Here is a 17492-nt window from a genome sequence, read left to right on the forward strand (position 1 = left end):
TCCTGGAACAATTTATCAGCAGCATCACAGTCTTATTCTGCCCAAGTGCAGGACAAAGGCTTCACCATGCTATCGCTAAGTAGCCTCATTATTTGCCAAATGTAGCCATTGAGAGTCTTTCAAAGGCTCCCAATTTTTCTCTTCAGCAGCACCCTGTGCTTATCTCCTGATTTCATTCCACACCTGCTGAGCAGCAGATGATCCAAATTACCCAAATTAATCCCAGGTGCAGTACTCACAACCCAATTAAAAAACTCAAATGTCAATCCAAATGAGGGATAGCACATAAAAATAGATAAAGAGAAAGACTGGGCCCAATATACTTTGGAACAATCAAGCCACATGCACCTGACCTGTAAAACCATCCTGGTGGTTTTCAAAATACTTAATAGGTGAGGCCCTATCTTTGTATGAGAGACTTCCTCCTCAAACAACCTTGTTTTCACTTAAATCTTCCTCTGACACTGTCCACTTCTAGCAGCCCCACAACAGTGTTCTATTTCTTTGTTGATGTGGGTCCTTGGAGTGGACTCTGTTCTTCCTTGATATGTCTCTCACTCCATCCGTCTCTCCTTTTAAATCAGACCCACAATTTTTCTCCCTTCAAAGGTACTTTATAGCCTGACCACTGTTGTTGGCCCCATTTTTATTGTTCTTCCTCCCTAGCCCCCCTCCTTTTTTTTTAGAGCTAGCTCCCCTGTAATCTGCCCCCCAGCTATTAAAGGGCAAGACTTTATATTTTTATTATGTAATGTTTTAAAATATACTGCTGTATTTTCTTCTTCTCTTGAGAGCACCAAAGTAGGGGGTGCCTTGAATATAATTATTCCTATTACTTGAGAATACTACTGAGACCCTTAATATTATTATTACAACAGGACAAGTCGACAACTATAGCGGATATTAGGCATTCAGCATTCACCCACAAACAGCACGACAGTCCAGTGGCCAAGGTGGTGGGTAGGGTGCTAAGCTGGAACTCAGGAGACCTGGGTGAATTCCTTCCTCTGCTATAGACTTCCTATGTGACTTCTGACAAGATACTAAGCCCTCCGATTCCCAAAGATACTTTGCTGCCCTGCCTATGTCCCAATTTTAGGCTCCACTGCAATCCACAGAACTCCCACCGAACCGTGTCAGACTTAATACCTCTGTTTTTAGGGTACAAGTTCCTTAGGCATCTGGATGCCTACAGTGAGATCGAGCACACATGCCCAGAGGCACAAATTTAGGTGCCAGTCTCCTGCCTAAACCCTGGAGTGTTCCTCAAAAGTGTTTAGGCACCTAAATCTCCATTGATTTCAATTTCAGAGTAACAGCCATGTTAGTCTGTATTCGCAAAAAGAAAAGGAGTACTTGTGGCACCTTAGAGACTAACCAATTTATTTGAGCATAAGCTTTCGTCATCGGATGCATATCTAATGATGTTATAACATCAGCCACACTATCAGAGGCTCGTTTACCTGCACATCTACCAATGTGATATATGCCATCATGCACCAGCAATGCCCCTCTGCCATGTACATTGGGCAAACTGGACAGTCTCTACGTAAAAGAATAAATGGACACAAATCAGATGTCAAGAAGTATAACATTCATAAACCAGTCGGAGAACACTTCAATCTCTCTGGTCACTCGATTTCTGATCTCAAAGTGACTATCCTTCAACAAAAAAACTTCGAAAACAGACTCCAACGAGAGACTGCTGAATTGGAATTAATTTGCAAATTGGATACAATTAACTTAGGCTTGAATAGAGACTGGGAATGGTTGATTCATTATAAAAAGTAACCTATTTCCCCTTGTTTATTCCTCCCCCCCCGCCCCGTTCCTCAGACGTTCTTGTTAAACCCTGGATTTGTGCTGGAAATGGCCCACCTTGATTATCATACACATTGTAAGGAGAGTGATCACTTTAGATAAGCTATTACCAACAGGAGAGTGGGTTTTTGAGGGGGAGGGTGGGGAGAAAACCTGGATTTGTGCTGGAAATGGCCCACCTTGATTATCATACACATTGTAAGGAGAGTGATCACTTTAGATAAGCTATTACCAGCAGGAGAGTGGGGTGGGGGGAGAGAAAACCTTTTGTAGTGATAAACACCCATTTTTTCATGGTCTGTGTGTATAAAAACATCTGTATTTTCCACAGTATGCATCCGATGAAGTGAGCTGTAGCTTACGAAAGCTTATGCTCAAATAAATTGGTTAGTCTCTAAGGTGCCACAAGTATTCCTTTTTATTGATTTCAATGGAAATTAGGAGCCTAAATACCTTTGAGGATCTGTGCCTCTGTTCTCTATCTGTAAATTAGTACTTCCCTAGCTCACGGGTGTATCGTGAGGTTAAATCCATTGAGAAGACTGGAGGTGCACAGATACTGTGGTAACGGGGGCTGTATAATTACTGTGGCTAGATCAGTTATTTAAAGTTTGAAAGGTGTCTCTGAAGATAGGGTAAGCAGTGACTCATTTCTGCATGGAGGCAGATGATGGTTGCGAGAAAGCAGCACTAAGCCTGGGAGGGCTGCTAGGCGTGACAAGGTTACTCAAGATCCAGTAAGGTGAAGTCAGATAGGAGAAGTGAGTAGTTTAAGCAACACACTGTCCTCACCATAGGCAATTAGGCACTGATTAGCTGGATGTGAGAGATGCTGGTTTCTGAGGTCCCTTTGACATTTTTCAGTCAAGCCAACCTGCAGGTCCACTCAAATGCAGCAGTGGGATAGGTTTTGGCTTGTGTTTTAGGGGGCATTGGTGTGCTCATGAGGGACCCCAGGAGCGGAAAGAGTATGAAACTTTGAAGGTCATCACATTCCTGGAGTTCTTCCCTGCCCTGGTGGCGGTCACCATCTGAGGTGGGGATTTCAGAGACAAAAAGGTCAGGTTTTGGTGCGACAATCAAATAGTTGTCCATGTGGTGAACTCTCAGTCCTCTAAATCTGCCAGGGTAACGAGGCTGGTTAGGCTTTCCTTCCCTATGGCTTCAAATGCAATATTTATTTCACTATCACACATGTATCTGGGCTTAGCAATGGCATTGCCAATGCTCTTTCTTGACTGCAGGTTGTCAGATTCCAAGCACTAGCACCAGAGGCAATGTAGGTGCCCTATGGAATCTTGGCTGCTAGAAGCAGTGTCCATGGTAGAGGGATCACTTGCACCCGTGTACCTTTTTAGCTTACACAATGGCATTTGAGGATTCTTATACATTTAGAGGGGCTGAAGGTCTACCCAAGTTTGCTTACCTCTATTCTATTCTCTGCTTTGCATTATATTCTGCTTTATTGTATTCAGCAGTAATGCAAGGAACCAACAGGCTTGTATCCTGTAAGATATTGCCTTCAGCAGTTAGCATGAGTCTTGAGGCCTACAAACTTTGGCATAGATAAACATAGGTAACCCATAAGTTTTGAGGAACTGGAAGTAGAATGCAAGGGGGAATTTTGTCTATAGCGACATCGGCCAACCACAGAACATGAACGGACACCAGCTTCAGGAAGGTTTTGGACAGAACATCCGACTGCAAGAGTGCCATGGCAACGAAATGACGTATACAATAATGGGTGAAATCAAACACACTAACCTATAGAAGGACATCTTAACATTGGTAAGGGGAGGAAATAGAAATAAGGAAGATGGGAGAAACCCCTACTGAATATGCATTAGGCATGGTAACATCTGTGTAACATATTATAAAAGTGGCATCCCAGCATGGGGGCAGTAGGAGAGAAAGATGTAGCTCTTGGGAGGGGCCAGAATGATGGCCACTGGTGAAGATGAGGAAGGTGATGGTGATGAGGAAGATAACAGCTAACATTTCAGGGATGGTGTGAGTATGGATGTTCAGATGTACTTTCTGTATTATCTCTATCTACCTTACTGAGTTACAGTGTGTGTGACTTTGCTAACTTTTCCCAACTATATAATAATTTTAATAATACTGGACCTGATCTTGGGACAAGAACCTGTCAACCCTCAAAGTGATAACTGGGAATTTGTATTCATAACCTATAGATCAGGTCTACATGGCCAATACCAGAACCCTAAATTTGCTGGTTTATGGTCTTGCTGTATAGGCACCACTGACCACAGCTGCATTATGTCTATTGACCTTCTGGGTCAGTGAGCTGATCCCTTCAGCCAAGGGAGACTTTTCAGGATGGACTTTTTAAAGAATGTGCAGTGGGAAGATGACCTCTACATCTCAAGGTCTGCATGTCAAAACACAATTGACATGGGTGTGGTGAGGCTGTTGCTCTGCACCACTCTGATGAGATGGACGTGTGTCAGGTATGGCTGCTGCAGCCACCCCGTGAGGGTCACCTGTTCCTGTATGGGGACTACCCCTTCCCAACCAAATTACAGTTTGTGAGAGTGTTTAGGAAGGGGTTGTCATTCTTGGTCTTGTCACAGGGAGAGTATGGCTCCCACTCATTCCATATAGGGGCTGCAAATTTGGCTACTCGCTTGGGTTTGAATGCATCAGAGATCCAGGTTATAGGTTGCTGCCGATCCAGGGCCTATAGGTCCTTTGTGTGCCTGCCTGAGTGGAGGCTGATACAGGTGGGAGGCTGTGAGCACCACATCTTTTAACCTTTTCTGTTTCCTTCCCATGGCTATCATATAGAATGTATCAGATCATGCCAACCACTGAGGATATGGATTTGCGGGCACAGCATTGTGCACTGGGCTTATAAGAGAACATGTAATTCAGTGAGAGCCTCACGAATGGGTCTTGGGCATGATGCTATTTTGTCTTAGCGTGGCAGACAAGGCATGCGCTGGGACCAGCTCAGGCTTCTCTGGCATGGGCTGGCATCCCAAGGGCACAAGCTGAACTTCATAGTTATCCACTTAGGGGAGAACATGTTGGAAATGTGCTCCTGGCTTAGAGTGACCAGATGTCCTGATTTTATAAGGACAGTCCCAATTTTTGGGTCTTTTTCTTACATAGGCACCTATCCCCCCCACCTCCTGTCACGGTTTTTGACACTTGCTGTGTGGTCAGCCTATCCTGGCTCAAACTGATTTGAAAAGCTTACAGGGCTATTGGACTGCTGGCAGGTATATTTCCCAGTGTGGGGAAAGTTTAGTCAGAGATGTTGGCTGACTGGATTTGGTGGACTGCTGCCCCCATCTCACCTAACAGGTGGATAGGGCCCAGAGGAAGGCCAATCAGAAAAATTGACATGGCTGGAGTCCCCAGGTGACTTAATTATCAGACATGGCCACACAGACCGCAGTGCAGCTGAGCTTTATTGAGATGCTGGAGTGCATCTCTCTGATGTAGGTGCCAGTTTGTTCTGGAGGATCTCACTATTGGGTTGGCTGAAATCCTAGGTAGCCCACATGGGGTGGAGTGGGATGGCCAAGCTGATGCTGCCATCTCTTTGTGGCAGATGACCGGTGCAAGAACTTGCTGATTTAGGCTGCACATCCAAAAAGGTAACACAGTGGGTATCCCAAGGTCATCTCCTTATGAGATGGGGGCAATGTACCCTAGAGGCAAATGTGAACCAACGGCAGGACACGACCCTGGGGGGACAGTCCTGCCAATGAACTTTATGGTGGTGCTGGCTGTGGAGGCTGAGGTCCCCTCTCACCTCAACCCCCCAAAAGGGGAGGGGTGATAGCAGGCAGGTGGAGGAGCCCTGGTGGAAAACCTCCTAGTGTGATGATTAGCTCCCCCCTGCATTGGGAGCACCTCAAGAATTGACAGAGGATCAGGGGGCTCAAGTGACTGCACTGGGCTGTCCCCAACAGGAACCTTTTGCATGTAGGTTGACTAGTAATGTTGCAGCCTGGTCAAAACCCATAACATGTGTCCTTGCTTTCTTCCGTGTGGTGAGCACACCAAAAAGGTATATTTCCCTAACTTGAGTGTGCTACATCTAAGGTGCTTACCTCCATTTGTATGATAATGAAGCACCATTAAAGTGGTGTTAGAGATATTAGCCCTACCACAGAGCAGCTCTTGGAATAGTTTGGAACACTTGGGGAAAATGAACAATCCCAGCCATGTAATCTATTAAAATGCATATTATATAGTGTCAGAGCTCTGACCATGTCCCTGTGGGTCCCACGCTTCCAGGCAGTTTATGCTAGCTTCACAGGTTCACTGCAACCCTCCACATAGCCCTTCTCTCTCTCTAGGGCCAGGGATACAGTCTACTGAGCCCTTTTCATCATAAGCCAGCAATGGAGGTTGGTGAGAGAGTGTTCCCACAGTCTCTGTTGCTCCTAGGGCCTCATGCCAAAACAGTTTAGCCTCCTGTCCTGACAGGGGCCTGTTTTCCCCTTTCAGGAGGTGTTTCTGTAGTGGTGGGTTAGGGGGAACCCAGGCCCGCCCTCTACTCTGGGTTCTGGCCCAGGGACCCTAATGGTAGCAGCTGTTGGCAGCCAACCTTTTACTACCAGAGTTGCTACATTTTGCTGGGCCACTTCCCCAGAGCTCTCCTGCTTCTCCCTTCTTCACCCTTACCTTAGGGCTCCCTTACCAATGACTTGAGGGTGTCTTCATTAACCAGCCACACTTCTACTCCTCTCTGCCTGACTGGAGTGAGCCCTTTTATATTATCAGAGGGGCCTTAATTAGAGTCAGATGGTCACATTAACTTAATGGCCTCACCTGACTCTTTGCAGATTAATTGGAGTCAGGTGTTCTCATTAGCCTGGAGCAGCCCCTGCTCTGGTCAGTCAGGGAACAGAAATCTGTTCATCCAGCAGCTACTAGACCTAGGCTCCTCTGATGAACCCGACTGGCCTGGAGGGAGGAGGGAGACTGTTGTTGGGCCTTGGGCTCTTCCTGCTGCAGCTACTACTCCAGCTGCTCCCCTGGCTGGACCAGACACCACCCACCCCCCTTCTCTGCTACCTGGTTGCTGGCTAGCTGCTGGGACCCCCCCCCCCCTTGGGTGCTGCTACTACTGCTCCAACTACAGCAGTTGCTGTAGAAGGGGGTTGCTGGCCTGCTCCCCCAGAGGAGGGGAGTGAGGGACCCCTGCCCTAGCCATTGCTACTGCTGCTGTGGACGCCACCACCACCTGTGAGGGGTCCTCTCTGCCTGCCTGGCCACCGGGCTGCTGCCTGGGGCTGCTGCTGCCTTTGCAGCCTGGGAGCTGCTGGACCCCGAAGGAGGAGGGGACGAGGCCATCTGCTGCTGGGGGAGCGCACAGGGACTCTGCAGACCACTGTGGAGGGGGCCTGAAGGCTGAGTAACTTTTGAACTGTGCTCTTGTGGTGGGGGTTTTGACTGTGTGTGTGGGGACACAGGGAGTGTGGCGTGGAGCCTGCCCCCAATCCATCTGTGTGTCCCCCCCTCTAACCCCCACCACCACCGTCATCGCTGCCCCCTCCACCACCCCCAGTGGACACTTACCATCTGCCTCAAGCTCCTGCCTCTGAGACTGCGCTGCTTGCTTGGCCTGATGCGCCCTTTCACCACCTTTTGGGCCTGAAGCAGCAGCCAGCCTGCACTGACTCTTTTGCAGGTGTACGTGCCCCCCCCATCCTGGACTGATCCCCTTTAGCAAGCCCTCAGCTTTGTCCCTTCCTATCTGCCACATTTTGCCCCTTGCAGCCTTTTTTGCCCTCCCCTTTACCCCAGCACCTCGCTGGCTTCAGTCTGTTTGCCTGCTCTGCCCTCTTCCCTCTGCAGCCTTTGTTTGTTTGCCCTGCCCCTGCCTCTGAAGCTGGCCCCTTGGTTCCCTGTCCTGCCTCCAGCCTGGTTCTCCCCCCTCCCCACGAGGTACCCCTGCCCTGATTGGCCCCTTACTCATTGCGCCCATGCCCCCTCCCATGCACTTGTGCCCTTTCCCTGTTTGAGTTTGCCCCGATCTCACGGCACTCCCCGAACGTTGTTATGACGCCCCCCCCCCTCCCCTAGTGCAGCTAGAGGAGCCGGATTCCTATCCTGAGTCGGTGACTGCCCCCCCACAAGCCCTTGATAGCCCCCCTGTCCAGCCCATCCCTTTTGGTGCCCTCCTCCCCTGCCTGCAGCCTAGTGGGGAGGAGTGGTTGGCCTGCCTCCCCTTTTCCCTCCTCTCTCTGGTGTTTTCACCTCCCTCCCCGCTCATTATGGCGGGGGACATGATGGGTGGGGCCCCTCCAGCAGCCCCAGATACCCCTCCCCCGCCTGCCCCTCCATCACCCCCCAAGCCTCTACCTCAACTGCCGCTGCCAAACCACCTGCCACGGCCCCCGCCGGGGCACTGGCAGCAGCAGGCACCGGGGTGACCTTCGCTGCTGCCATGTCCCTTGCCCCCTCAGATTCTGGGGGAGCCCCCCCAGCTGGCGGGAAGGGCCAGGGTAAGAATAAGGGGAAGGGCCCCGCCAAAAAGACCAGGCCCTCCATGGCAGGGACCACCCCCACTGCCGTGGCCCCGCCACTGGCCGCGGCGTCCCTCCCTGCTGTTCCATCCACCAGCTCTGTGGGTGTCCCCCCCCCGGCCCCCAGGGCGTATGCCCAGGTGGCGGCAGTCCCCCCGCCCGCTGCCTCCGCTACCAGCTATAGTGGCCAGGGCCCCTTTCCCACCATAGAATCATAGAATATCAGGGTTGGAAGGGACCCCAGAAGGTCATCTAGCCCAACCCCCTGCTCGAAGCAGGACCAATTCCCAGTTAAATCATCCCAGCCAGGGCTTTGTCAAGCCTGACCTTAAAAACCTCTAAGGAAGGAGATTCTACCACCTCCCTAGGTAACGCATTCCAGTGTTTCACCACCCTCTTAGTGAAAAAGTTTTTCCTAATATCCAATCTAAACCATGACCAGGAAGCACGGTGTCCGTTGCCTCCTGGTGCCCGCCTCGCCCCATGTGGAGACGTACGTGTGGGCGTTGGGGCCCATGGCCATTGTGGTGGCCTCCAAAATGTACGGGAAGGTGGTCTTCCTGGCATCGGAGGCTGCCGCCCTGGAGGCAGTGGAGAAGGGCCTGGTGGGGGGGGGGCGCGTTCGTCCCCCTGGAGCCGCTGGACGACCTGGGCGTCCGCCTGGTCCTGACTTCCGTCCGTCCCTTCTTTCCCAATGCCACCCTATTACCCGCCCTTTCGACCCTGGGGAAGCCTATCTCTGTCCTGAGCCCTCTCTCCCTGGGCTGCAAGGACCCCGCCCTCCGTCACGTCCTCTCGTTCCGCTGGCAAGTGCAGCTTCAACTGCTGCCGGCGGCGCGGGACAAAGAGGCACTTGAGGGGTCCTTTTTGATCCCCTACCAGGGGGCCCATTACCGGGTGCACTATTCCACGGGGGAGGCCCGGTGCTACCTCTGCTGGGTGATGGGGCACGTCTGGAGGGACTGCTCCTTGGCCCAGAAAGGAGAGGCATCCGGGACCCCCGAGCTCTGGCGGGGCGCTGGCCCCGTCATCGCTGGTGCCCCTGGCTGCCTGGCTCACGAAGCCACCCCTCCTCCTGCTCAGTCCATCACTGCTCCTGCTCGGGCCCAAGGGGCACTCCCCCCAGCATGCCCAGACGAGTGGGAGAGCCCTGCCTTTGCTGCCTGCAATCCGGCGGGGCCCCTAGAGGAGGGCGCGGCAGGGATACCGCCGAGTATGGTAGAGGGCTCGCCCCAGGGGGAATCTTCCCCCCCTCATGCTGCCCCACCGCTGCCTCCCATGGTCCCTGAGCCATCGTCCCTGCCCGCCGACCCGACCCCTGTTAGCCAGCCCCCCGAAGATGCCATGGAGGGCTGGGCCCTAGTCCAGGGGAAGCGGGGCAAGCGGAAGGCTTGAGCTCTGCTCCTTTCCACCGATGCAGAAGCCCCCCGGAAGACCAGAAAGGGGGGCACCGATGCAGAGCCCTCTGCCTTGCCTGCGGGCGCGTGCCATCCCCTGGTACCGGCTGTGGAAAACGTGGCAGCATGGAAGGGCAGTACCGTCCCTCCATTGGAGTCCCTTCCCTCCAAGGCCCCCGATGGAGCCCCCCAACTGCCCCATTACCATCCGGAGCCCCTGTGAGCCCTGGGGCGAGCGTCGCTTCGGGCACTGGTGGGGAGATCTCCGGGGTGGTGGAAGGAGAGCTCCCCTCCATTTACGAGGAGATCGAGGCCCTGGGTCTGACCCCGGTCGCCCACGGGGAGGACGAGCCTCTGCCAGCGGGCCTCAATGTGAGCAACCTCACCCCGGCCCCGCCTTCTCCATGCTCCCTCCCCCTAACTGGTGCTTCTTCTCCTGCCTCCAGTTTGTGGGTTTTCTCCTGGTGCTGTATGCCTCCGCAGAGTGTCTGGTCAGGCTCAACTGGACCCTGACCAAACCGGTCAGCTTCGGGCGAGGAGTACAGCAGGGGTGCCCCCTCTCTAGCCAGCTGTACGCTCTGGTCATCGAGCCCTTCCTCTGTCTCCTCCGTAGGAGGTTGACGGGATTGGTGGGAGCCGGAGCTGCGGCTGATCCTGTCGGCGTATGCTGACGATGTGCTCCTCATTGTCCAGGACCTGGGCGACTTGGCGTGGGTGGAGGCTTGCCAGGCCATCTACTCAGCAGCCTCCTCCGCCCGGGTCAACTGGGTCAAGAGCTCTGGTTTGGTGGTAGGGGACTGGTGACAGGCAAGCTCCCTCCCACCCACGCTTCAGGCCATCTGGTGGAGTGCGGGTCCGCTGCTCTATCTCGGTGTTTACCTTTCTGCCACGCATCCGTCTCTGCCGGAGAACGGTTTAGAGGGCACGGTGGTAGAGTGGCTCCGGAGATGGACAGGACTACTCCGGTGCCTCTGCCATCAAGGGAGAGTGCTGGTGCTTAACCAACTAGTCCTGTCCATGCTCTGGTACCGGCTCAACACACCGATCCCCGGGTTTCTTGGCCAACCTCTGGACATCGATTCTGGAGTTCTTCTGGTCAGGACTGCACTGGGTCTCTGCAGCGGTTCTCCATTTACCCCTGGAGGAGAGAGGGCAGGGCCTGAAGTGTCTCCGCACTCAGGTCCATCTCTTCCGCCTCCAGGCCCTGCAGAGGCTCCTTTATGGTTCAGGTAGTCCGGCGTGGAGCGTACTGGCGCCCGCCTTCCTGTGCCGCTTCCGAGGGCTCCGATATGACTGGCAGCTCCTTTATCTCCATCCGAGCGGTCTTCCGCGAGACCTCTCCGGGCTGCTGGTCTTCTACCAGGACCTCCTCTGGACCTGGATACTGTTCACAGTGACCAGGTCCGTGGCGGCCTCTGTGGGGGAAGATCTCCTCGCGGAGCCCCTGCTACACAACCCCCAGCTCCGTGTGCAGGTGGCGGAGTCCCCCTCGGTGCACCAGAGGTTGGTCCTGGCAGAAGTCACCAGAGTTGGAGACCACCTGGACTATGACCGGGGAGACTGGCTGGATCCCCTGACGCTCGCTCAGCGCATGGAACTCTCCAGACCTCGTACTCCCCTGTGCGTACTTCAGGAGGTGAGGGCCGCTTTGCCGCCTGCTGCTCGGGTTTACCTCAACCGGGTCCTAAGAGAGGGTGCGCCCCGCCCACCCCAGGCTCTCCGGACCTTTTCATTGGGCCACTGCCCTGTGGACCCGACCGACCCCCCCCACCCCTTCACCATGAGCTGACTACGCAAGCTGCAGACGGTCCGTTTCCGGACCGCACCAAGGAAACATCTATACATGCTCGTGCTCCACACCCTTCACATCTTCACCCTCGCGTCCCGCCCCGACACAAAGTGGCGGGACCTCCTGCCACCTCTAGAGGGTGAGGAGCCCTGGTGGGCTGGCCTATATTCCACCCTGCTCCTGAGGCCCACCGGGGATATTAGTTGGCAGGTCCTTCACAGGGCAGTGAGCAAGAGCGTGTACTTGGCATGGTTCACCCCAATCCCGGACACCTGCCCCTTTTGCAGCGTGAGGGAAACCCTGGTGCACGTCTAGCTGGAGTGCGCCAGGCTGCAGCCCCTATTCTGGCTCCTCACAAATATTTTGTTAAGATTTTGGTTGCACTTTTCCCCTCACCTCCTTATCTATGCACTCCCTATCTGTTGCCCCACTAAGTCTCTGGACCTCCTGGTCAACCTCCTCCTGGCCCTGGCTAAAGTGGCCCTCTATGAAACCAGGGTGAGGAGGTTGGCCGATGGAGTCTCCTGTGACTGTGGGGCCTATTTCCAATCCTGCGTGCATTCACGTATCCGGGCAGAGTTCCTCTGGGCGGTGTCCACTGACTCCCTTGACGCCTTTGAGGAGCAGTGGGCACTGTCCGGGGATCTCTGCTCGGTGTCCCTGTCTGGTTCCCTTCGTTTGACCCTTTGCCCGCTCTCCTGTTCCTGTTGTTCATTAGCTGTCCCCCATAATTATTTGGTTTTCCAGGTCCTGTGTCCCCCGCTCTTAGGCTGGGGGGGGGGGGGGTGGTCCTTTAGCAGTGGGCGGGCTTTGCCCGCCCACTTCCTGGATCCCAAAAAGGCTACTCTGCTGTACCCAACTGGCCTGGGTCTATCACAGTATATATAGAATAGACATTATTTGACAAACTGATAGCAGAAACAGATCTCTGGTACAGTGTGAATGAACAGTAATCTCTAAGAAGTAGCAGCCTTCTTGCAGCAATGTCAGCATGAAAGGAGAGATGCCTAATCTGAAAAATGGGTACTACGAAGAGACACTCTCATTGGAGTATCTTCCTCAAAATGAGCTTGTATTTTCTACTTTGAAGTGAGGTGAGAGCAGAAATATTTTTCTACAGGGTGATATGCTTACAGCTACCTAGAATAAAGCAAACTGCCACAGTCTTGAGGCTCTTACTTTTTGAGGTCAATGCTGGGAACTGAGAAAGAGCTTCAGAGATAGACAACATGAAGAAGAGGTTCTCTGGAACCTACATTGTTGAATTAATCCAGTATACTCTGTACGCACTATGATCCATTGTTTGTGGAAGTTAGAATAAATATTATTGTAACGACAGTGAGACTTGCCATCGATTAGAGGTGAGGGGCCAAGGAAGGACGTGAGGAGGAGAATGGAATAGTTGTCTTCAACTTGTTGACTCTGCCTCCAGACTACTGCATGCACTATGAAATAACTATAGTTGTGAGACCCATCCCAAATACATGGGCTAGGCCATAAGAGTCTTACACAATCCTGAACTGGGCCCTGGATGGCTGAAGTCTAAAAACTTTCAGTAAATTAAAAACAGCTTGGGGCCTTGAAGTCCATCAGATCTTTTTCTTGCTTGAGTTTTGACTTTTCCCCTTTATTTCAACTCTCTATCCCCACTTGGGAATGATGAAGCAGTTTAGTACTTTGATTTTTTTTTATCTCTGAGTCCAAATAACTGAGGAGGGTCAGCATTTAAAAAGCCACATTCACTGTACACTGTAGAACAAAATATTCCGTCATTACCATTTCTTTAGCAACAACACCACTCACATAGTTTACATAATCCATGAGCCTAACATAGCTCAGTAATACACATCTGGTTGTAACTGTACAGGAAATGCAGACAGATTTGTTTCTGAAGAAGCAACTAGCAAGTGTTATAGAACTCGTTTTCTATATGAAAAGACAACAAATTGTAAGGCAGACATTTCATTTTGAACTAGGGGCAGAAATTTTTACAGTTGCCTGGGAGTAACTTATTTTCATATTATTATTTTAAGCAGCAGTAAAGTTCAGGACCTGAGGTTCTGAGGCAGCTGAGCTACTGCAGCATCCTACTGAGCAGTAGAGTCACATACTTTCAGATGGGAAAGCGTGCCAGTACTTGATTCATTTTGTTTCATGCATTACAATTGTGTACCTCAAAACTGGTTGAGATACATAACAAGAGCCTAAGAAAATGCCAGCATTGAACTGAAAACAGAAACCCACCCAAACCATGCTTGTGATCAGAGTATTCAGGGTGGCAGGGCGGCAACAGAGAAAACTGGATTCTTAAACAAATATCTGTTTCCTCCAAAACTACTTTATACAAAAATGTAACCAGGAGAAAAGAAAACAAACATGACTTCAAAGGACTTCACCATGTTTTCCATCTTTTGTTCGGCTCCATAATCTTTCAAATTTAGCAGAGATTAAAATGCAAATATTGATTTTGGTACTGGATGGTTTAAAGGTCCTTGCAGAGTTTAGGAAACAGTCTGTACATTTTCATTTCCTTTTAGCTTGGACAGCACATTGTTGTCAGCGTTTCTTTTAATTGCACATCTGGAATCAGTAAAAGTGCCCAGCTGGGGAGAGCTGCTAGCTATTATTGATATTTTGCTTTTCTCCAGAGGGCTCAGAAAACTACCCTCACGAAGGAGTAATTAGGCAGGATAGTTAGTTATACGAAAGGGTGAGAATGAAATGAGAGCTATGACACTCACAAAACCAAGGATACCGGAAGTATTTTTGAATTTGTTACATTTTCAACAGTTTATTCATTTGTATAAAACAATACCTAGAAAAAGGCTGTGGTGCATCTTGCCACACACATCCAAGGTCTTAGAACTTGATCCTGCCCCCAGCAATGCACACACTGGCAAATCTGATACGTTGCTTGCATGCACAAACACTGTAGTTTAGAGAATTAACATTTTCCTTGAAAGTCAAGCCCTTAACATTAGTTTCAGTGGGAAACAATAGTTGTTGGACAAATTAGATGTCTGAAAACATATGAATCTAAAAATACATCCACAAATATGCACTAAAGACCACATATTTATACGGCGTATTATGACACTTAGAGCTGGTTGGGATTTTTTTTTGATGAAGTTGTTTTGGAGGAGTGCTCGTACAACTGGAGCCAGGAAGGAACAGGAAAGTGGGGATGAAAACCTCCTATCCCTAATCTTGGCCTCATGTATGGGGAAGAGGCTCTACACATCAACTGCAGAGAGGTGTGAAGTGGCCCCATGCATCTCAGTGAGAAGTTCTGGGATGAAGAAGAAAACCATATGGAGACAAATACAGACTGAAAGTAGAGCTTTGCCGATAGCTTTGAGATGTACAAACTGCTAGATTCATAGAATCGTAGGGTTAGAAGGGGCCACAAAGGCCCCCTTTTGAGATGTGGGATTTGTTGTGGCTATACCATCCAAGACAGATGGCTGTCCAGCCTCCTTTTGAAAACCTTTACAGAAGGAGCTTCTACAACCTCCCTAAGCCGTCTGTTCTGTTGTCCTACAATTCTTACAGTTAGGAAGTTTTTCCTGAGATTTAATCTAAATCTGCTATGCTATAGTTTGAACCCACTGCTTCTTGTCCTGCCCTTTGTGGCAAGAGAGAACAACTCTTCTTCATCTTTTTTATGACAGCCTTTCAAGTATTTGAAGACCACTATCATATCTCCCCTCAATCTCCCCATTTCCAAACTAAAACATACCCAGTTCCTTCAGCCTTTGCTCGTATGACTTGCATTCCATCCCTTTGATCATCTGTTTCTCACCTCTGGATCCTTTCCAGTTTCTCCACTTTCTTCTATACATTGGTGACCAAAACTGGACACAGTTCTCCAGCTGAGGCCTAACCAGCACCAAGTAGAGCGGTACTATTACTTCCCATGACTTGCATGCTATGCCTCAGTTAATGCAACCTAAAATTGAATTTGTTTTCTTTTGCAACAGCATTGCATTGCTGACTCATGCTGAGGGTGTGATCCACCACAATTCTCACATTCTGTATTTGTGCAGTTGTTTTTTCTTCCCTAAGTGCAGCACCTTACATTTGTCCTTGCTGAATTTCATTTTGTTGGCTATAGCCCAGTTGTCTAGTTTATCAAGTTCCCTCTAAAATCCCTCATCTCAGTGGATGTTCTCATTCCCACCTTCCAGGATTTCAGTGCTTGTGGGCCTGTGCCATACCTGCTCTCAGCTACCCACCTCATTCTCAGCACTGTGTTTTTGGTACAATATTTCAAGCATGCATATTCTCAGCTCCCCACCCAATCTCAGTGCTGTGTTCCTGTGCTATGCAAGGAACATGCTCATTCCCATCTCCCCATCCTCATCTCAGTACTATTGGGGCATATTTTAAAAAAGGGGGACAGAAATGAGGATTATGCATGTGGCGAAGTTTGGGGGGCAGAGGTGAAGCGCCCCTACATACCCTACAACACAGCTCAGACCCCATTCTTCTTCACATTTCAGCTCTACTCTAACCTCCCCTTCCTCCCTAGAGGCGGCAGCAGCAGCAGCAGGGAGAAGGGTGAGCCGGGAGACCCTTCCCACTCCTGGAGGCAGCATGGGGAAGTTGGGTGTTCTGGGTTCCTTCACCTGCTCAGGGAATAGTGTAGTGAAGGGGCGCCCTGGTGCCCCTCCCCTCTACTGGGTGAAACAGCCAGGAAGAGAAATTGTGGGTGATAGGGGACATTTGTAGAAGAGAGCACAGATGGCTCCATTTCCCTTCCCCACAAGTAGATCACTGAAAGGGAAGATGCCCCACTTTCTCTCCATATGGTTCTGCTGTACACTCTTCTGAGATAGCAAAGGTCCCTTTGAGGATGATCTCTCATTTGTTGAGGGACAATAGAAAAACTACTTTTTTGGAGACTCAGTTGTTCACCAAAGCTGTAGTCACTGAACTGTGTTTTCAGAAACAGTGTTTCAGTGATCCCTGATAATAATAAAGGTCATTGTCCAGAGGGTATGCTGGCCCCACAGTTGCTGTGGCCTTGGAGGAGGAAAACACAGAGCAGATCTAGTGTAATTATATACAAAGGAATACAATACCTGGTAAAGGTAGTGATTACAGGTAACAGGTTTGTTGTTTTTTACTTGGTTGTGTTTCTGCAATATGCTCTGTTTTGTTACAAAAATGTACAGAGGGTTTATAAAGTTTCTCAGCTATAATAAAAGAATAATTTGCAGGATTTTCTATCTGTGACATAATTTTGCCAGTGATTAATCTCTATCACTCTTTCTCATTCCCCTTTTGTGTTAAGCATGAAAATTAGATTCTGTAAAATGAACGGTCATATAAAGGCCTGTAGATCTGTAGAGTCTCATGAAAAAGAATGCTATGCATAAATGATCGAACAAAAAAAAATGTCATCTACAGGGCTGAGCTGTTAGGTAGCTACGACAACAACACACTGGCCATAAAATACTGTGTACTGAAATGAGTTATAAGAATATTGCCTGTTTCCATGGATACATTGTTCATTTGGGGCTCTATTCTGATCTTTTGGATTTGCATACATTTAGCACTGACTTGATTCATGGGTCTTGTACTGCCTCGACTGTCTGATGTTAACCATGAAGCAGGGATAGCTCCCACCTAGTGCTACCAGTGACACTAATCATCATAAAAGGTGGCAGAGGAGGAGGTGGGACCAAGATAATTCCTTCTCTTCCCTCCCATGCACCAGACTATGGAGTTAGCTAGATGTGCTAGAGAAAGCAGGCTGCAGCAGGATCATGCAGGCTACATACACCTGTGCACCATAGAGCTATGGGAAGGATTGCATCTCATGCGGCACAATCCCTCCCTGTATCTGTCCTTGAAGCATTGCACGACATGGTGCTTTTAATGGCACAATCTGTGGGCACATTCTAAGTGTCCATTTTCAGATTGATTTAAGCAGCAATGTAAAGAATACAAAAAGCAAAATTCCAACTGCAT

The sequence above is a fragment of the Chelonia mydas genome, chromosome 11 (genome assembly GCF_015237465.2).
Source record: "Chelonia mydas isolate rCheMyd1 chromosome 11, rCheMyd1.pri.v2, whole genome shotgun sequence".
Taxonomy (NCBI): Eukaryota; Metazoa; Chordata; order Testudines; family Cheloniidae; genus Chelonia; species Chelonia mydas.